Raw genomic sequence first — 23,755 nt, forward strand, 5'->3', positions numbered from 1 at the left:
TTCATATTAAACATAATATAGACGGCTCTATACATGTAATTAAATTATCTACAAGAATTACATATGCAATCGAGATTTTAAAATTGCGACTATATTTATACAATATAGCAACATTCATTAACCAGATCTATTATATTTTAAGCAGAGATCTCATTTATTTGATCATTTCAGTAGTAGGTTTCATCCCAATATCGAGGTTAGGCAGCATCAAGCAGGATCTCTAAATGGATTAATGACCGGTTTTAGAAATATGCGACAATACGAAATAAAAAAACATTTCATCACTTTCTCTCATTTTTTTTCATTTTTTCATTTTTTTTATTTATTTTCTGTAAGGGTATTTTATGTCACATATATTATAGATTTTTAATATTAACAGTCAATATCGGAACGCAACCATAATTTTGTCGTCATAAGTATGCATAATTTGATTTGTTCATATATAATCATAAACATAATATATATATATAATTAAATCAGGTCAAAATCCATACATAATTAGATCTACAAAATTATATATAATTATATATAATTAGATATAAACTTTTTTTCCCGAGTCCTTAGTTTGAGAATCATTGGTTCATATATATATAAAACAGTCGTTACGTAAAATCGAATATATCCGAAGAACGCCGATAGTAGCATGTAGTTCCCATCGCTAATCTCAGCTACCCCGCGCAACATACTCCATCCATATTTTCTTAGATTCATGACAAATAATACATAGAATATCCATTTATAAGCAGTAGAATATCCATTTATGCGCATCTCTAAATATCTCGCTGCATTCTAACAATAAGTTAAGTGCATGTAATACTTAATTATCTCTTTATGTGGATATACGCATCATGAATCCTCTAAATTAATTTCTCATTAACTGTTGTCTAAGTCGTAAAATAATACGAGACTTTTTTGTTTTGTACAATCTGCTCTACTTGCTCACTATATGGATATTGATAAAGGATTGTCTTATTCAATAATCTGTTTCAATTAATCTATCAAGAGACACGGATGGTCTCGACGCCAAGTTCACGCGCAGCGAAATTCGCGTAGAACGGCGGCGAGATGCCCGTGGCTTTATTTACGCGAGATCCCGCGATGAATTCGGTCTACATTTTCATATCTCAGCAATGACTGCATTGATTAAGTTTTAATTATGCTTAATCGACAGCTGAGTATCAAATTATATAAGAAAAGTGTTTTTATTTTTTTTCTCCATGTTTTACAAACAGAGATATCGCGACGCAATCGTGACACAAAGTTCAAATTAATAAGTTTAAGAAACGTCTTGGTCGTCGTCGTGACTCTCCTTTTTTTGTCGCAAGAGGCGCTAATAAACGTTTCTGTATGACAGCTCTTGCAGCACTCATTTTTTTTATTTGATATATCTTTGACAGATATCCTTCGTGTGAAGTTGTACATTGATTAAAAAAGAAGATATAACGTCACATATAATAGTAAGTAATATTGTAATAATATATAATACATTGAAGAAATAGAAATAGAAATAGAAATAGAATTAGATTTACAATAAATTACATTAGATTTTTACAACAAATTAAATTATTAGATTTTTATTATATTATTAGATTATTGACAACAAATGTATTAGATTTTTACAACAAATTATTACATTAAACATAAATAACATAAAAAACATAACATAAAACATAAATTAATAACATATAACATAAAACAATATAAATAATATGTTATATGTTATATGTTGAATGTTATAATTATATGTTATGTTATATGTTATGTTATATGTTAATGGCATTTGAAAAAACAGTTAGTTCAGAAATATCTAGATAATGAATTGCAAAAACAACAAGGTGCATCTCAAAATCCAGAAAATACAGTAGGTATGCAAAATATAGAGGCGGGTAAAGCCCGTGATGCAGGACTTTAAAGATCTTGGAGCTAAAATTAAAGAAGAGGATGTTTCTGAAATGATAATAAAATTAAACACAGATCAAAAGAGAATATTTGATAGACTTATTAGCACTAAATTAAATAAATCAGTATTACGATTATATGTTAGCGGAAGGTGGTACTGGAAAAAGTTTTCTAATTAAGACTATTAAATGTTGGATAAAACAAAATCTTAATAAAGAAACTGCTGTAGCAGCACCTATAGGAATTGCAGCATTTAATATAGACGGTTTAACAATTCACAGATTGTTCCAATTACCTGTTGAACATGGTCGTACTCCTAAATATAAACTTATCCTAATTGAAAGTTCTATGAGCGGATTTAAGTGATATTATACTTTTTATAATAGATGAAATATCAATGATATCTAATTTAATTTTAATGTGTATACATCTTCGATTATCCGAAATATATGACTACTGAATGTAATGATGGCTGGTTTGGTAGAAAACATATTCTTTTATTTGGAGGTCTTCTTCAATTACCTCCTGTATACGAAGATTTTGTTTTTGTTCATTTATTCAAAGAAAAAAATTGATAAATATATTGGCACTTTAGGAATCATTAATTTGTGGACTACATTATTTGAATATGATGAATTGATAATTAATATGTGACAGCAAGGAGATATGGCTTATCGTGAATTGTTATCGCGTATTCGTATTGGTTTATTGACAAATTCAGATTACGAGATTCAAAATAGAAAAATATTCTTTACGAATACTTCTTTTAATTCAAGATATGATGAAATATGTAATTTTATTATCAATTTACCAATTGACACTGTGTGTTTACTTCCTACTTGTCATATGTGTGATATTTTAAACACTGCAATGTTGAATTGTATTAATTCAAAAGAAATATTATTAATTGCTGAAGACACGATAAATTGTATTCCATACATAAAAAAGAAAGTATTGAAAGTATTATCGAAAAATGATGATACTAGAAGATGATACTAGAACAGCTGGACTTTCGAAACAAATTATTATTAAGATTGGAGCAAAAGTAAGACATAATATTGATAAGATATAATATTGATGCTAGTTTGGTACTGGTAAATAGTACAATCGTGAAAGTAATATCAATTATTCAAGATATAAATACTGAATATGTAGAAAAGATCAAACTTTTATTACCTACAGGTTCAGAATACTTGATTGAAAGAGTCAGCGTTAAATTTTAAGTGATGGATAGAGCTTACATTATCAGAAAACAATTTCCATTATCATTAAGTTATGGAATCATTATTCATAAAAGCCAAGGATTAAGTTTACAAAATACTATTATGGACATTGGTAATTCTGTATTTTTTAATGCAGGACAAGGTTATGTTGCTTTGTCACGAGTAACATCTAGAGAAAGTTTGTATTAAATTAATTACGATCCCTCATTTATAAAAGCTAGTGAAGATGCAATTATTGAATATAATCGATTAAAACAAATGTATAAATCAGAAGCGAAATTGATTACTATTTCAAAACAAAAATATACTAAAATAAAAGATACTTTATGGACATTATCAAAAGTTATTTCTTCTGTTCAAGAATCACATGAAACGGTTCAAAAAAATACTGTTTGGGTAATACATGGGTTCCAAAATAAGAATAAAGTTTCATCTTACGCAAACGCAATTTTGCAATGTCTTTTGCATTTAAATGTTGTTAGAAAACAAATTTTTGAGTGTGATAAATTAAATGTTTTAGGTATATTAATGAATCGATATGAAAACGGAATATCTGATTTGAATACATTTACAGTACGACAAGAAGATAATTTTTAGAAGATAATTTTTCTAGCTGTATACAACAAGATGCTGAATTTGAATTTCTCATAGCTATCTGTGAAAAATATGATTATATAAAAAATCTAGTTAAGCATCAAATACGTTCCATTATACGATGTAAAACTTGTGATAATACAATTGTTATTACTAATGATAATATTTTTATTTCAATTCCCATTACTAATTTAAAGAAAGACAGTTATGATCTTAATGATTTATTAAATATTATTTTTTCGAGGTAGTATCATTCTCATGACCTATGTAAAAATTGTACAGGAAAAAATACAATATTTAAAAAAGAATTAATATTAACACGAGAAATACTTATCATTTATTTACAATTATTTTCAGAACAAAATGGTAAATTAATAAAAATAGATCAATTTAATTTACATGCAATATCAACAACTATAATTAGTAGGGAGACAATTTTATAAGGTAATGAATGCCATTTTTCATCATGGATCATCTATTGAAGATAGTCATTATACAAGTATATGTAGAGATGAAATGTCTAATGGATGAATAGACATTGATAATGCGCAAATTAACAAGAAAAAGCGGCCTAGAGGAGCAAAAAATGTATATATATTTTTTTTAAAAAAGATTATTAAAAATAATGAATACTGATTGTTTTTTCTAGTATATATAAAGTAAAAAAAATGTTTCAAATATGCTAAATAATAAATACTATTTGTTACTAAAAAAATGAGTGATATCCTATAATAATAAAATTACCTTTAAATAAGATAAAAAATAACGCCAAATTCACGCGCCCGTTTTCTTATTTATGTAAAAGAAAGAATTTTATACAAAAATTTCCATCTACAAAAGTCTTTTTAATAATAAATTTCATATCGGTACAAAAGATGTGATATGAAAAACAACTTCTAATTTAATAAAATAAAAAGAGCTTTACATTGAAATACATTTTATTTTGTAGTTCATTTTTATTTGAAAAATCATTTCATTATTTCTACAAAAAGCATGATATCAAAAATTGGCACAAACTTTTTATGTTATATGAAGTAGAAAAGAAACTTTGCAAAGGTAAAAAAAAGATGTTATCAATCCAAAATTAATTTATAGTTGCCAAAAAAATTTTTTATTAAATTATTGTACTTGTGTTTATATAAAAATAAAATATAAAAAAAATCTGATGTGTAAGAAAAAAAAACGACGTACAAAAATTTGGCGCGCCCGGATCGCATTAAAACATGTACACATTTACTGTATTATATTATACTCTTACTGTTTATCTTTTTATATTAATAATGTATATATTACTTTTAAAAATATTTGTAAATAAATTTTTTATATAATTTTTATATAATTTTCTTTAACATTATATGTAAATATATTGGATTAATTCCGTAGCGAAATTCCGACAGAAGTCATTCGCAGTTGTTTTCCCGCACGCACATGTGTCAAACATATGAAGTGTCATATCACATTAAGTGAAAACTGAAATTTGTGCCGACATTTTAAGAAAGTATTCATCGAGATCCGTGACGTATACGAAGTTTAATTATATTTTGAACATGGAAGGAAAAAAATATGTATTTTCGATGTATTTCGCGTTTTTATTTCCGAAAAGTCAAAAACGTCGCAAACTCACAAAAAAGATATGCGTCGTGTATAGAAAGAATGTCATAAACGAAAGTGTGTGTCGGAAATGGTTTGCGAAATTTCGTTGCGGAGATTTTGATCTCCAAGATGCTCCTCGTTCTGGTCAGCCAGTCACTACTAATGTCGATCAAATCAAGGTTTTAATCGACTCCAATCGGCATTTGATGACTACAGAGATTGGACATAATCTCAACATTGATCAATCAACTATATCGAGACATTTACGGAAGCTTGGGATGGTAAATAAGCTTGATGTTTGGGTGCCGCAACGTGAACTGAGCGAAAAGAATTTAATGGACCGAATTTCAGCTTGCGATTCGCTGCTTAACGCCATCAAAACGAACCAATTTTTAAAGCGGATGATCACTGGCGATGAAAAGTGGATTGTCTACAACAATGTCAATCGAAAAAGATCATAGTCGAACGCTCAGAGGCTGCTCAGACGATCGCAAAGGCTGGATTACACCCGAAGAAGATCATGCTCAATGGGATTGGAAAGGAATCATCTATTATGAACTGCTGCTAACAAAACGATTGATTCGATCAAGTACTGCTCACAACTGGCCAAATTAAAGTGAGCAATCGATCAGAAATCCGAATTGGCGAACAGAAAGGGCGTTGTGTTCCACCAGAACAATACTAGACACGTTTCTCTGATGACTTGGCAAAAATTATTGCGGCTTGGATGGGATGTTTTGGTGCACCCACCGTATAGTTCGAATCTTGCACCTTCAGACTATCACTTGTTCCTGGCGCTACATAACAATTTGAATAACAAAACCTTTAGTTCCCTGGATGTTTCTTAAAAACCACTTGGATGACTTCTATATCCTAAAATCTCAGGACTTCTAGAGGGATAATGAAGCTCGTGGAGAGATGGCAGAAAGTCATTGAACAGAATGGAACATATTTAGTTGATTAAAATCGCTTTTTTTGCTAAATATTTTGCGTTTGAAATTTACTCGATTTTCGCTACGAAATTATGCATAGACCCAATATAATATTAAAATAATATAGTAAATATATATTAGGTGTACAAAAAAGTTCTGAGTTTTTTTTTGTAAAATTCAATCTTTATTCAAAAACAAACAAAAAAATATTAATCAGCGAAATATTCCCCGTTTGCATCAACGACCTTTTGCCATCTTTTGGGTAGCTTGCGAATTCCTTGACGATAAAAGTTCACCGGCTTCGAAGCGATAAAGTCATCAATGCATTTTCGTATCTCTTCAAATCTCACGAAATGTGTGTCAGCCAAATGATGCGGCAGCGACCGGAATAGGTAATAATCGGAAGACGCCATGTCTGGGCTATACGTCGCGTGCGGGAGAAGTTCCCAGCCTAACGCAAAGATATGATCCTGAGTCGCTTTCACAACATGTGGTCGAGCATTGTCATGAAGCAAGATTATTTTACGACGTCCTTGGCCAGTAAATGGCCTCTTTTCTTCTAATGCATCGCTCAAATTGGTCAATTGTTGTTGGTAGTAGTCTGCCGTGATTGTTTCACCCGGTTGTAACAATTCGTAATACAACATACCTTTCCAATCCCACCAGACAGAGCAAAACCTTCTTGGCTGGATGGATATTGAGCTTTGGCGTCGATATCGAAGGTTGACCAGGGTTAACCCATGATTTTCTACGTTTAGGGTTATCATAAAGAATCCACTTTTCATCGCCTGTAACGATTTTGTGCAGAAAATCTTTTTTCCGGAACTTTGAAAGCAAAGTGAGTGCAGTGTCACGCCGACGATTTTTGTTGTCTTCGGACAATTCATGCGGAACCCATCTACCTTCCTTCTGAACCTTTCCCATCGTATGTAAATGTACGGAAATGGTTTGCTGCGTAACGCCAAGCTGTTCTGCAAACTCCTTTTCAGTTTGCGCAGAGTTTATATCCAACAGTGCTTGCAATTCGTCCGTTTCAATCTTTTAAGGGCGTCCAGCACGCGGTTCATCTTCAAGACTGAAATCTGCTTGGCGAAATTTTTGATCTTTTACATGTAGTATGACGTACAGCGTTCTCTCCATATGCAGCACAAATCATTGCAGTAGCTTCAGCAGCATTTTTCTTCAGATGAAACGCGAAATGGATGGAAAATCGAATATGCCCTTTTGTTATTGCCATCGTGAACACTGATTTTTGAGGTTATGTGCATCAAACGCCAAACCGTATGGCATTTTAGAAAGCAAATGTCAACGCTTTAAAACTGCAAAAGGGCGGGAAGATATATAAAATTTAAATTGTTATTTCGGTTGTATGAAATCTAAAGCTCAGAACTTTTTTGTACACCTAATATAAAAGGAATCATTCAATAATACTGTTAACTTTAATTGATCCTGACAACAAGTTTATTTCCACAAATATTGGCTCATATGAGTGAAATAGTAATAACTCTATTTTTGCTAAATCATCTTTTGAATGAAAATTGAAAAGCAATATTAAATATATTAAATGCACAAAATATTCCTCTATAGAAGAGAATAATGAATCGCAGTCATATGTCATTATTGGAGATGAAGCATTTTGTTTCGAAACCTATTTACTTTTTTATAGTAGACATCATTTGGAAGGAAATAAAACAAAAAAATATTTAACTACCTCAATGAATTATAGAAAATTTAATGTCTTGAGTTGGAGAATATTTCAAAGACATTTGAAAATACAATCAGAAATAGTGGACAAAATGATATTTGCAACATATTACCTTGATTGTGCAAAAATAACAATTAAATCTGATCATTTTAAGATTCAGCTATTTCATCTAAACCTAGAACGTTAAAGACTAAAGTAGCTTTTCAAGTTTATGAATATTTTAAAGAATACTTTAATTCTTCTGCTAGAGTAGTGTGTATCAGTGTGGTAAATAGATAAAATTGGTAAAAAAAATTATAGAATAACTAATAAATGCATTATAAAATATATTTTATTAAAATAAATCACACGTACTTTCTTACACCTATTATAACTTATAAAAATAAAAAAAAATTAAATCTTGCCCGTCATTTCTAAATCCTAGTCAATCCCGTCTCAAGTTTCTTAATTCATCTTTTAATTTATATACTAACATGATTTTATATCATACAACACTAAATGCAATTTTTCATACATTTTCAATTAATAATTCATTCATTTTTAAATAATTTTAAATAAAATGTGTATAATATGTGAGCCAAAAAAATGTGTACTTTCATAAAATCGTGAATATATATTAACATATATGTCATACATGACATAAAAAGCATAATATAACAACAATGTATTTCTAAACTGAAATTTGATGAGAGAATTAGATTACATATTCGGCTTGTCATGTGAGTTCATGTAATATCATGTAATCTTATATAACATGAGTGTAGTGTGTCTTTATCTATACATGATAATCTCTCAGCACATCATTCGGATAATCTTCAATCTGGTCACAACGAGTGAGAATGCCTCCTTAAGCACGTTATCTACCTTGTTAACCGATCTCCAAGAATTGCAGGAGATGATTGATATTATCGAAGGCGAATAATCTAATTGATGGAGAAACGTTGGAAAAAGAAGAAATAAAGAAAAATGCATAATTTATTAATAAAGATCACGCGATCTGGTAAGATTGAGAATAAAATAAAGAGAAAAAGAGAATAAAGTAAAGAGAAAAATGAAGATGGCGTGATTTAAAATGAAATAAAGATTGAAAGTGCAACCAAGAATAATAATGGTGGAGAGACACATTAGAGATGGATGACTAAAAGGATTGTAGAATTTGAAGAGTATCAAGGAGAGACAGAGAGAGGACAACGTGCTTCCGTCCTGATGTTTTTGAGAGATATCATACTGACCCTCTAATGTATCTACAGAATCTGTCCTGTATCCATTAAATTCGAGCTCATCCGACTATCGGAACCATCATGTCTCTTATCAAACACTGTCAGTCGTTACAGAATCGATAGTTTTCTATAGGATGTTCGTTACGTGTTAACGAGGAATACGGCGATGTTTGCGATGTAACACAATCTGCCATTAAAATACTTTCGTGATCGACATACGATGCATCATATCTCAATAATGTATCTGGATATAATGATATGGTATTGAATATGCTAACAATATCCCTATTAATTTTGAAACATTATCATAAATTAACTAATTATAAATGTGTGTAAAAATTTAAATATACAAATACAAATACAAATATAAAAATATAGCAATACAATACATTACTTACAATATAGAAAAAAATAAAAAGAATTTAATCAAGATGTATTAATACATAACTATATCTAGGTCTCAACATAAGTGTCTCTCTTCTTTCTTCTTTATCTATTAAAAGAGAGAGATCATGAGAAACGTATATCAAGTTAAAAGGTTTTAACTGAACTTTATTATGAATATAATAGTCAATTGTAAAAATTATCTGTAGAAAACGGATTCAATATTCCCGACAGCAAAATGACGTTGTTTGTCATCATTCTACTGTTATTTCTTGTCAAAATAATGTCTAATGTAGTCAAAATGACATTAGTTTGCTACATAGAATGCATAATTTTTTTAGAATAATATGGACATTTTAATATAATAAAAGTTGTAATAATATTCGAAATGGATATTGCGAAGTATGATTTAACAAAATTATCGTGCAAGTTATGTAAATTATAATCGATTTGAAGTTTCCTTGCGATTGTTATTTTTTTCACTTTCAGTTCTATGATATAGCCAACTTCTGATTCCTGTATACTGATTATGTAACTTTTTTCCTAAAACAGAAAACATAAAAACTTTTCGTAAATAAAAATCGTAAATAAAAATTTTCACTTTTCACGTTTTTGCTTTAGAGAAATATATAATCCATTAGTCCTGTATCAATGATACGTAATACATTGTTATCTGATTACAAAACTCAATATATGAAAAAAGAATATGATTAAAAAAAAACCTATGAATTAAGCTGTAAAATATTTAATGAATTTCCGTCTCTCATGACATGGTATAAATGCTTTGCACGTGTCATAATTTACTTTCAAAATAACAAGTGGATTACTTTATTACTTATGCGTTATCATGTTAAAGCTATAGATTAACCAAATGCACCAAACTTTGATAAATAATAAAAGATTTAAATTTTAAGCTTCATGTAATATTTTCCTCTTATGTAATATTTTCTTATGTAACTTTATTAAGATTAGATTTAATTTTATTAAGATATTTAAATTATTAATATATACAATATCTAGGTAGCACACAGGATCTAAAAAATAATTTGTTTTGAATTTCCAAATTATGAAATGTATTCCTCTCCTATCCCATTTCTGATCAAAAAATGTTCATAAGAGTTTTTCATTTTTATGTCACAAATTCTGAACTCTTTTTCAGATACAAGAAAATCTTATAGTCTATAAGAATTCGCAATGAAATCGATATAGTTTTTAGATGATATATCTAATGAATACCTAACAAATATATCTTTCAAAGAAATATTACATTGCTAAATTAATTGTTACAAAAATAAAGAATTTAATGAAAATACCTTATTTTATCTTGAAGATCAATTTTATAGGTTTATTCAAGGTATTATCAAGGATGAAATCTCATTTAATGTTTTTCTTCATATAAGTTATTAACATATACATGAAATACAATATAAATTTAATACAAAATATAATATTTACAATAATCCTACAATACAATAATTATTTACAATTACATTTTCCTTCTTATCTTAATTCTTCCTTCTCTCTCTCTCTCTCTCTCTCTCTCTCTCTCTCTCTCTCTCTGTCTATTTCCTTCTAATGAACAAACGTACAAGTGATTAAACAGATAATAAAATTGTTTGATGTAATACTCACAATTCCTTTTTATAATTAATATTTATAAATTAATATTTTGCCTCATTATATCCTCGAGACATCCTCAGGACGTTCTCTACTCAGCCTCAGGTTATTCTGAGGACTTTCTTAAGACTTTACGACTTTAGAATGACTTCAGAATAACTTCAAGGACATCCTGAAAACAATCGTGTTCCGATATTGATTGCTAGTACTGAAAATCTATAATATATGTGACACTCCTTACGAAAAATAAATGAAAAAAAATAAAAAATAAAAAAATAAGAGAAATTGATGAAACATCTTTTATCTTCTATCGCATGTTTTTAAAATCAGTCACCCATCCACTTGGAGATCCTGCTCGATGTCATTTAACCTCCATATTGAGATGAAACCTGCTACCGAAATGAAGAAATAAGTGATTGCAGGATTTTGACTTAAAATATGATAAATTTAATTCTAAGTTAATGAATGTTGCTATATTGTATAAATAATCTCAATTTTTAAATCTTGATTGCACATAATTCTTGTAGATAATTTAATTACATATATAGAGCCGTGAACCTATATTATGTTTAATGAGAATCATTTTCCTTATAAAAATTGTATATATTTTGCTTACTTGTTTATGAATTTGTTAATAATTGTATTAAATATGGGAAATATTTTTCTTATTTATATATTATGGTAATTAATAATGTTTCATTATTTATTCATTAAAAATGTCTAAAAAATGACGATTAAATGACGATATAAATGACGATTTTTGCCGACATTTCGTGATAAGTCTTACATTATTTTACGTCATTATTTAATACACTGACGACGAAAAATGACTTTAAATCATCATAATGGCGTCATCTTGCTACTTGAACCAAAATATGTTATTATGGTATTTTTAAAATACATTTCAGGACTGTGTCAGGATTATCAACAATTATTTATTAAAAATACGTTATACATAAATGAATCAAGCTTCATTAATTATAACTTGTTAGTTATACAAAACATAAAAATTTTCATTTTGAATATATGAAATAAAATATACATATATATAACATAAACTATAAACTCTTTAACGTAAATAATATTTTTTTAAGATAATTAATTTTTAAAAAACTTTATATCTTTATATATATATATATATATATATATATATATATATACATATTACGCATTTTTAACAAATAATTGTTAATAATCCTGACATTGTCTTGACACAGTCCTGAAATGTATTCTAAAAATATCATAATAATATATTCTGAATCGATATTGGTTACATTATAGACGTCCACAGGATTACGGACGGATATGTTTAAGGCTTTTTTAGGACGTCCCTAAGGATGCTTGTGGGATATTCTGAAGTTATTCCGAAATCATCCTAAAGCCTTAAGAAAGTCCTCAGGATAGTCTGAGGCTGAGAGGAGGACGTCCCAAGAACGTCTCCAGGTCGTAATAAGGCGCTTATTTGCTAATTCACAGGACGTCCAGAAATTTTTGTCTAAGTGTAATGTCCTAAACATGTCCTACATATGTCCCGCGATATTCAGGACTTATACAGGATCCCGAAGACATCTTGTATTATTAGGGTATTGTACGCGCGCGTGAAATAATTATAAATAAATAAATAATAAGTAAAATAAATTTCTGACATATTCGATGTATGTGAATAAATTTATATTTTGTTATTTATATAATATTTATTGATGACAATTAATTCTATTGAGTTCACAGAATAAATGACATTAAAATATTACATTAAAATGTAACACATTAGAATATCAGATCCTCCTATATAATAACAAAAAATTTTGGCTCTTTTCAAAACATAAAAGAATTTCGATCACGCAATGATATTTGTATGCAAATAAATATTGAGTGACATTTAATAAGAATTATCCTAATAGTAGAAATATAATTACAAGCGGATTATTAACATAGAAATGTTATATTGCGTCTTATCAACTTCTTGCTTTCATTGTAAATCCTTTGAACCTCACAAGGGAAATACATCCCCATTGAATAACATACCGTTGAACTAACTGCATCGATCGGCTTTTAAGTCGGATTACTGTGTTGTGATTCCGGTTTTGGAATTTGGTTGGAACGAAAAAAGAAATTGCTCTGACAAATGTACCGTAAAATCAGTAAAAATCACCGTTATAAGCACCATTGGAAAGCATATAATTTTGAGATGTTTGCACGATTGTTTAAACGACATTATCTAAATGACAATATTTGGAAGAAAAATAAAATTAATTTAATTATTTTATTTTAGTTAATTTTTTTGAAACAAAATTTTATTATTTATCGTGCGAACATATTAAAAACTTTTTATTAAAATTATTTTTATAATTATATATTTATAAATATTATTAGATAGCTTCAATTATTAATTTACTTTAAAAATAATAAATTATTTTCAATTATATTTATATATATCTTAATATTTGTGAATATATAAATTTATATAAGACAATTTACAGTTTATTTTTTCTTAACACAGTTAAATTTTGTGTGCACTATAAATCACAAAACATTGAAATAAACAGAATGATTGTCCTAATTTCTACATATCTGTCATAAATCTATTCTCAATAAATATGATTTCGAGCAAAGCATATCTGAAATATATGTCGAGCGAATTTTTGCGCGTATCAGCTCAGTCGAGCGAATATTTGCGTAAATTCCGCGAATAGAGCGAACGATCCTCGACGATCCGTGATACAATGACAATACAGAAGCCGCCATAATACCGGGCATCCGTACTGACACGTCGTCACCGAGTCTATAGAGAGATGAAGAGGGTAATGAAGAGGTGTCGAACCGTATCTCATAAACCCCATCGCCGAGCGAACCAAGGGTCTTGCTTGTATAATAACTTAGAGTTCGTTCATCAGTTACGGGTTTTAACCAATTATAAGGATATTAACGGGGGTGGTCGCAAATCAGTCTCCGAGGGTAGGAGCTGTTGCATTTATGAGCGACCCGATATTACATAAAGGGGATTTAACGCTACCTGCTGCGATCATTTTGTGTAATGCTGCATGTTTGTTTCGTTTCGACGATGTTTCGATCATCGCTCTTATCAATATGTTGTTACTCAATGAAAAGAAATTTAAATGAATTAATTTTATAATTTGTAATTGTTTTAAGGCTCCTGTTGATTCATTGCAAACGTGATATCAAATCTTGTCTTATAGCATCAAAAATGAAAAAAATACGTAAAAATTCTTGCAAAATACATTAAAATAAAAACATTTTTGGATAAAATAACATTTGTCCTTGATAAAGCAGATAAGATATATCGAAACTTTTCCTTTTAAAAATTATGCCTAACAACAGAAAATAGAACTACAATTCAATGCTAGTTATATTATTATTTATTATTATTTATTGATTAACGAAACAAAAAGAAAGTTTTCAGCATATTTTACGTTTGTTCCATTGATTATAAATGTTATTTTATTGAAGAATATTTCTATTTTAATGTATTTTATAAATATTTTCATTATTTATTTTCCTGCTTTTGATGTCATAATTCAAAATGATTGCAGTAAGTCAAAGCTTTAAATCTGTGTATCATATATATTTTTGTACATCTGCGTTTATAGAAAATTTTGTCATTGTAATTAAATATTTGAAATAATGAATTACAGGAAACAGTATAATATAAAATACGAGATATATAACAATATTAATTACATATTAAATTATTAATAGATCATTAAACATAAATTATATATATTATATTTACATAAGCATAAATTTTTTCAAATAAGAATCCATTCTTTTAAACAAAGATTTATATTATTTCTTGATTAAAATATGCCATATATCATCATGTCATATATAATCATGTTATATCAAATACTATTGTCATATATTTATATATATTGTCATATATTTATATTTATTTATGACAATATATTTATATATGACAATTGCGAGGATAGTTATTTTGTTTAAGCTATAAATCAACATATTTTAATATAGATTAACAATTTTTTATTTACGCATTATAAAATTTATTATTTAATGAAGGACAAATGGCAAATAAATACTTTTATTTATATTTTGTATTGTATTGTATTTTTGTATTGTATTTTTATTATTTATGTTTTGTTCTTTTTTAAATTAATTTCTGATATTCATAATTAACAATATTGATATAAAAATTTTAATATAAATATATTCACGCTTATCACAATTACATAGTAAATAATAATTAGTAAGTAAAAATATAAGTAAATAAACAGTCCCTAGTTACGAACGAAAAAGAAATTTAAGAATTTATTGAATTTATTTAAATTTAAAAAATGCACTTTCAAGATCTTGCCCGACCGATATATGTTCGTGATTCTCTTTGTCTGTATAAATAATAATGACTATTAATTTTCTTTGCTATATTGTCATGCACTGTCAACATCTAATTACGAAGTATCAGGTGTTACTAAAACATCGCCCAACTTAATCCTGTTTTTCTCGATTATTGTGCTTTGATCGACTGTTATCCATGATTCGTCGCCCTGATGAAACGCAACAAGAACGACGAATCAGTCTGAATCATTCAACTAAGTGAGAATACTTAACAGAAGGAATATAAAGAGGGCGGTCGAGCATTACAATCGCGTATCCGTTTCACGGACAGACATCATTTTCTTTTGTTACCTTTGTGAAAAGAATCTCAACCCCTCTCGTATTTTCTAAAGTAATAAAGCGCATTGCATGCCAATCTTATTGCGTTGAATACAATGTTGAGAGAGAGATTCTAGAAGCGCTGCTATTTATTCCAATATTGATTTATTATTTATTTATTAATATAATCATATGATTCCTATAATGGATTCCTATAATATACTTACAAAATATTATTTTCAATAATTAATTAAATAATAATTTAACAGAAAAATATTTAATACTATTATCTAATATATTTTTAATATATATTTTTTTATTTTTAAAATATTTTAACAATTTAGAAAAATTTTTAAATTATTAAATGTAACAGTTGAGATTTTCGAACATTAATAGAGAAAATAAAAAATAACTAATACGTTTAACATGAACAATTTAATTATAAATGACATAGTGTTAAGGCTACTGACCATTCATCGCGGATTAATGACATCAAAAATTAGAAAACATATGATAAAATCTTGCAAAATATATTAAAATACTTTTTGATAAAATAATATTTGTAAACAATAAAAAGGACTTATAATTAAAATATATTAAAAATTCTCATCTTACACTGTAAATTTTAAGTAAATAACCATTCATCTAGAATTGAATTATAGTTTTGTTTTTGAATAGGCACTTTGTTCTTTAATTTATTTCTGGATTTATTTCTATATAGATTTTACTTCTAGATACACAAGTTTTCATTATATTTTACAAATCTGTTCTATCAATTGCAAATATTCTTTTACCGAAAAATATTTCTACTTTAAGATATTTTCAGTAAGTCAGCAAGAATGTAAGAATGTTTTTATCTTTCAAATCAAGATGTTAATATAATAATATATTTGCACACAAAGATTCAGGCATGGTATAATTATAATTTTGGTTGATTTCTTTCCACAGATAGATAGCAAATTAAATATAATGCGGTTGAAGTTCGAAGTGGAATGAATCATAAGAAAAGTCGAGTGCGAATGTAAGGATTAGATCCACGCATGCGGATTTAAGTAAGGGGGTGGTTAATAATAGGCAAGAGATACGCAATGCAAAGTATTATAATGATGTTCTTCTTGATAACAATAATACTTTTCACCATTCGGTGATGATGTTTGTACAAATCTTAATACTTATGCGCGAAGCATCATTGATTCGCTCAACTTCTCGGTTTTCGTAAAATTATATGTCTCGACGCACCACCTTCCTCATTATCGTCAGACTCTTACAAAAGTCAAATAGGGACGTGATTCGGAGAACCTACTGTAAGACACTCTATATTTATAAGATATTTTATATTCTATATTTGTGACGTTCTTATTGTTCAATATTATATATTCATATAATTATATATTCATATAATTATATATTCATATAATTCAATAGAATATACATAGTATATTCTATTATATTGTATCATATTTTTTCGCTATTATATTATCATTCAAAACAGTAGTATGTTCATGTAATAAAAGAAAGTCTCATATTTCAAGTTGAGTGAATATAAAACAGATTGCAGTTATGGGATGTGCCAATTTTTATATAACAATATATATGATAATTTAAAATATTTATACAATTAAGGCGATGCTGGAGATACCGAGCGCGATATTTTCAGATAAGGTTATCTTTTCATTAATTATACAAAATTAAAAATTCTTTTCCAGAATTGAAATATAAACATTAACGCATCCGAATGTCTATATTTTATATGAAAGAGGAAAAAAAGTTAGAAAATTACATTTTTATTCTTGATTTTTGCGGTTGACTTGTGATAACATTTTGCTGTGTATAAAGTTTAGACCTTGAACATATAAATAACACATACTCACCCGGGACTGAATTACAAGGAAGAACAATATTGTAACGCCTGAGTCACCCCCTCCCCCCCTCTCGTAATTAGATCCACCGAACAGCGCGAGAATTCACGTGAAAACGCGTGTGTCATAATAGTCCGCGCATTGGGCCACTGCCGCTATCGACCGCGTCATCGAACGTATGCGCGGAATCGTCGAGCTCGTTCGGTGAATCTCGCAAATCTTTTGGCAAAATCATCCCCGGCGGATTCAGCCCTAGAATCCGAGTTCGGCCGATCTGTTACCCGATTCTTCCCTATTTACGGTCGACTTGGGTATATTAATTGACTCCGACGAGTCCGATTTTCACCTGTTCCCGGCAAGACAGCAACCTGTTTAGTGCTGATCTCCGTGAGTACCTGCCCAGATACCAGTAAGCAATCCTAGAGTACTACCTAGCAAGACAAGAGCAGATCGCTCCCGTCTCCGAAGCACGCAAGTTTTCTCTCAAACTTCTTAGCTTGGCTCCCGCAGGCTCTCAAGCAGGTCCTTGCGTGCAAAATCCATCGCTATTAGTGACAGAACAGGGAGCTTCCTGTCTCCGAGCCGCAGCAAATTCTAAGTCCCAACTTCAGCCCGAAAACTCATCCCAAATAAGACTTCGACGCAACGAGACTTTGACGGCTATCAGCTGATCGGCAATCGCGACAAACACCGCATGCGACGAAATCCCACGGCGCGCTGAATTCTCAGAAAATCGCGAAGTCAAGCTATTATATGATTCTCAGAATTCGCGAACATTTTCGGCGAACAACGAACACGATTTCGAGACTAAAACCGAAATCATCGAGTCGTGTACATATTGTAAATAGCGATCAAAACTAAAACTGTAAAACTGTAAAATTAGTCAATATATAAAAGTGTCTAATCTTTAAGAATATATTTGTACATAGCTCACATAAAATCTTCTCTATTTTATTTCTTTACCGAAACTCTCTCTCTCTTCCTGACAACCCAACTGATGCTATCCCGCAAAATCGTGAGAGCGAGCTACGAACCGATGTGTAAATGTTTTATTATGCTTTTAAAAATGTGCCTAGGAGCTGTATATAAGAAAAAAATTTTGCCTGAAAATTTCATGTGTATGTATGCGTGCCTGTATATATGAGTGTACATGACGGTATTTATGTTTAGATGTGCATTTGTATGAACGTTCTCGTTAGAATTCGCTCATCAGTTCAGCATATCCTTAAAAGTGCCAAAATATAAATGTAATGATTATTACATTAATGTAATGATTATGTAATGATTATTACAATTTTAAATGTTAAAATTGTTTACAATGTTAAAAATATTAAGACTAAAGATAAAAAAAATTTTAAGAAATCGATTAGTGAAATATTTTAAATTTAAAGTGATAAGATAAAAGCATATGAATCTAGTTGAATATCAATATTGTGTAAATTTATAAATATCATATCAAAAATGTAAATAACATAATCAAATACAAATGTTTTGATTCTGTGTTAAGTCATTCTCAGTGTGCTTCTTCTATAACCATCAAAATTATAAACATGTTGAAATATATATTTTATAAACTGTCTACATGTTATGTATAAAATTATAAATTATGAGTATATATATGTTTTGTGAGTCATTATTCACTGATTTTTAAGGAAATGAGATCATTTTTCCGTATTAATATTCCGTAGAGTGAAATGAGATGCAAGATGTATCTAGCAATAATGTTACAATGGTCTCGGTTTTATGGAATGTCGAAGTGATCCTGATACCTACTCAAGAATCATAAAGTCTATTATAGACACATTTAACAGAAATTGTAAGAGTTATTCCATATATTATAAAATTATTCCATATGGATAAGAGATCATTTTTTGTAACAGTAGATTAAAAGAAATAGATTTAATTTATAAATTGTAAAATCCATGAGAATTTTTATATTTTATAAAAAAAATTATAAAACTAAAATAATAACTTAATGAAATATACTTCAGAGACGATATCATGACCTTACTCATAATAAAATTAGTTATTGTTTATGCTGCACATAACTCAATTATTTTAAATTTTCTAAATGAAATTTGGAAATGAACTTAAATATTAATAAAAAAATAATAATTGTTATGGTATAATACTCTAAAAGTTATATTAATTTTTAACAATTCTGTTTAATAAATATTTTTAAACAATTTTAATGGATAAATAATTAAAAAATTTATCCTAAACTATAAAAAAAGAATTTTCTGTAGTCTTACTTTAAAGAAAAATACTATGTAAAATTAAAATATATGAAATTCTTGAAATTTAAGTAAGACAAGAAGAAAAGAAGTGTGAAATTAGTAAAAGAACGTATATAAAGAAGTCATGTTCACGAAAAGGCATAGTCATTATCATAAAAAGGGCTTAGCATCATGCTAAACCACCGAGGGTACAGAAACATTTTCGAATCTGTTTAATCTCGGTACGATGCGTAAGTGAAAGCTATCTCTGTGAATACCAAATCAAACAAAACGATAGACAAACGCTTTTCTGTCAACGTGGTCACCGCCGCCGTTATCTCAAAAAGGACCGAAGTTGACCAAGATGTCGTAAAAGATGCGTCCTGACACTTCCTGACACTTTGATGTATATACTTAACACCATGTCACACTCAGTTATGTCACACTCCGAGTGTTTCTATGAGGCAAATTTGTTATTCCTTTTTTTTAACTTCTGCACGCATCACTCTTTTTCCTAGTCGCCCTTTCTCACTTTTTCTTTTACTCGTTCACATTCGCTTCTTTGAATTGTGAGTGCATTTCTTGACATTCCACTCTATTCTTTTGATCGCCATAAATCCATTTCTTTTCTTTTTTCAGTCTATTTTTGTTAAGATAATTAATTGACTATCTACTTTACCAATCAATTGCATATAATAAAGTCATCGTACGTGACTATATTCATCGAATTAAATAAAAATACTATGTCAAATAAAACAACATACATATATGTAGACTAATCATTCTGTCTGCATCTAGAGACAGTATACCGGTTCATAATTGACAGAGAAAGAGACAATAACAGCTAATTTTTCTTATTCTATTTTACAAAGAATTAACTGTCGTTATCAATTAAGATAAAGACCATCTAAGAAACTGATCATAAGAGGGACATTTTTTATTTGTTCATCAACCTCTCTTCAACTCTCGTTCTTTTTCAAATTTCAATCATTCAATATATTTTGAATGTTTAAATGTCTTTAAAGATAAATACTATAGAAATTAAAAATTAGTTCTTAAATTAAATTTTAATAATATACTTTAATAATTTTTTATATTTAAAAAATATTTTCTTTCAATACTACAATATCTTAAATAAAATTTAAGTAAGAATAAGAAATAATAAAAAATATGGTATTTATTTACATTAGCGGATACAGCTTCAATGACGTTGATCTTGAGATATATTATAGAGATGAGGATATGTTATAGAGATGACTGAACAACTTTTCCATATAAATTAATCGGCGGTTTCATATTTTGCGTCTCGATTTTTGAGATGTATGTATTATATTTTAAAACTTATTTTCCAAATATCATTATTTTTTTTATAGAACACCTTATATATGTTATATACTGTATACAAGGTGTCCCAAAATTCCCGCATGGGGTACGTGGAGTACGTGATTTTTTTTTATGCTAAAAGAAACAAAATCAAAGTAAAAAATTAAGTACTACTCCGCGCCGGCCTGAGGAACGCGCGCCAGCCTTGACCGCTATGCGCTCATTCGTTACTTTTAATCTAATCCACTATAAAAACTACTCGTCGCACGCAATTTTGCTAAAGGAAAAAGTTGTTTCTTTTAGCATAAAGAATCACGTAGTGTACTTCAAATGCAGGAGTTTTGGGACACTGTGTGTATATATATATATATATATATATATATATATATATATATATGTGTATGTATAATTAGAGTTATTTTCAAGATAGTATTTATATTTTGGATGTATCGTTAATCTTATTTATTAGATACTAGTCGTGTGTCGATTGTATTGTCAACATGCGTCTTTACGAGTTTTTTCATATTGTCGATAATTAGGACCTCGCTTCGAAAGCATGGCAAGATCACATTGATTAAGCGTCCAGAGGGTGAAGCCCTCTGATGAGAGGGTTGGAGGGGGCAAAGCTCCCCACATTATAACATAATAATGTAGATCATATAAAATATAGAAAATAAGCCGGAGTCTCGTGCCCTGTTAGAGATGCAGTAAAATAAATAATCAACAATATATAATAATCAACAATATAAAATAAATATTCAACAATATATTCAATAATAAGTCATTTGAACACAAATCTTGCGAAGATCTTTGCTCATTTTTTCTGAATCTTTCCTTTAGTATATGATAGACTCATTAATTTAGTAAGGCGAAAGATTATAAACACAAGCCTTGTGCAGGAGTCTTTGCTCATTTTTTTTTTTAATTTATTCTTTAGTATATAATAGATTCATTAATTTAGTAAAGTGAAAGATTACAATAAGATGAAAACTGTTGCGAGCATCGAGCGCTCTGTGAAATGCTAATAAAAATACAAATTTCTTTCCATTTTTTTCAAGATTTGACCAACCGCCAAATTTTATTATCATATTTGCAATCAAGAAACAAAAATACATCAAAAACATGTTTACGCGTTTAATTTTTTAGTAATACAGTTTTTTTAAAAATTTATTTTTAAAAAGGTTTAAAGGGTTAAATCTACCTGTAAATCTTAAAAAAACACGCTTTTCTATAGGCTTTTTCGTGACTATATAAAATCTTTGTATTTCCGCTTTTTCTTTATTTAATAGTACTAATAGTATTACACTTTGAGTAATATTTATAAATTTTTTAAAGAAATATTAATTATTTACGCTGATTTTTTCAATCATCAGCCTGTATGTTATGTCTTGCAGTAAGCAAGTGAAGTCAACATCTATTAATTTCTCATCTATTATAAAATAAAAAATTCAAACAGTTTGTTATAGTATATTGTATAATTCAGTCTTTAATCGTTCGATTTTTTAAACAAATTTTTAAACAAAATGGCTGTTAGAAAATAAGGTATTAAATTTTCGCTAAAAATAGTTGTAGTTTTTTTAATTATTGTACGAATACTGTTATGCTATATTTAATACGAGAGCGTCCTGTTTGATGTTAATATTGACCATGGTCCCAATTGACCACGTTGCGATTGGTCACATTGCGATTGATCACGTTGATAATGACCCTGTTGTAATTGATCACCGTCCCGATTGACCACCATTCCGATTGACCACAGTCCTGATTGACCACCGTCCCGATTGACCACCGTCCCGATTGACCACCGTCCCGATTGACCATCGTCCCGATTGACCACCGTCCCGATTGACTACCGTCCAGATTGGCTATTTTGAAATTGATCATATTCAATGTACTGTTGTTAACTTATTATATAAATAAAATAATGTGTGCTATCGGGAAAAAAACGCGTTTCTTCCTGATAGCGCACATCCTGAATAGCCAACGACTATGTGTGCTATCGGGAAAAAGATCGCGTTTCCACATAGGTTGTTAAATCCCCCTCTCCCCCGATGCTTAAGGGCGAAACGTGGTCCACGATTATCCTATTTCACGTAGGTTTTTGAATAACTATTTTTAAGTAAAACACTTACACTATTATCCGTTACATGAAATGATGAATATAGATATAGTGACAATTATATAGTACATCTGATATATTTCATAACTTCTGGAAAATTAATTCTTCTTTACATATTACCAAGATTTGAGGTTAATTATTACTGCAACATATAAGATTCGGCAGAGTTAGGAGAAAACGAATATCCCGCATACTAGAATAGACTACACATATTAATATTTTTAATATATTGTAAAAATAAAAAATGAATTAAATCACACTACTTTTGTTTATCCACGAACTGTGTGATCCATCGAATCCCAACCACTTGACGTAAACTTTGTCTCCTTTCCTACGCAGTACTTTCTCCACGAGATACACGTCCGGATGAGTCGCGCGATGCAACTCGTGCTCGTAGAACGCTCCAGCGACGGCTTTTCCGCGATAGTCCTCGAGCAGA

The 23,755-nt window shown here is 29.1% G+C and overlaps 1 pseudogene; it reads left to right on the forward strand.

The window, feature by feature from the left end:
• The first annotated feature begins 1,806 nt into the window (after positions 1 to 1,806).
• Positions 1,807 to 4,456, forward strand: LOC148935242 (uncharacterized; annotated as a pseudogene).
• The last annotated feature ends 19,299 nt before the right edge of the window (positions 4,457 to 23,755 follow it).

This window comes from Pogonomyrmex barbatus, unplaced genomic scaffold (genome assembly GCF_055798465.1).
Source record: "Pogonomyrmex barbatus isolate J1 unplaced genomic scaffold, ASM5579846v1 scaffold5, whole genome shotgun sequence".
In the NCBI taxonomy this organism is placed as follows: Eukaryota; Metazoa; Arthropoda; class Insecta; order Hymenoptera; family Formicidae; genus Pogonomyrmex; species Pogonomyrmex barbatus.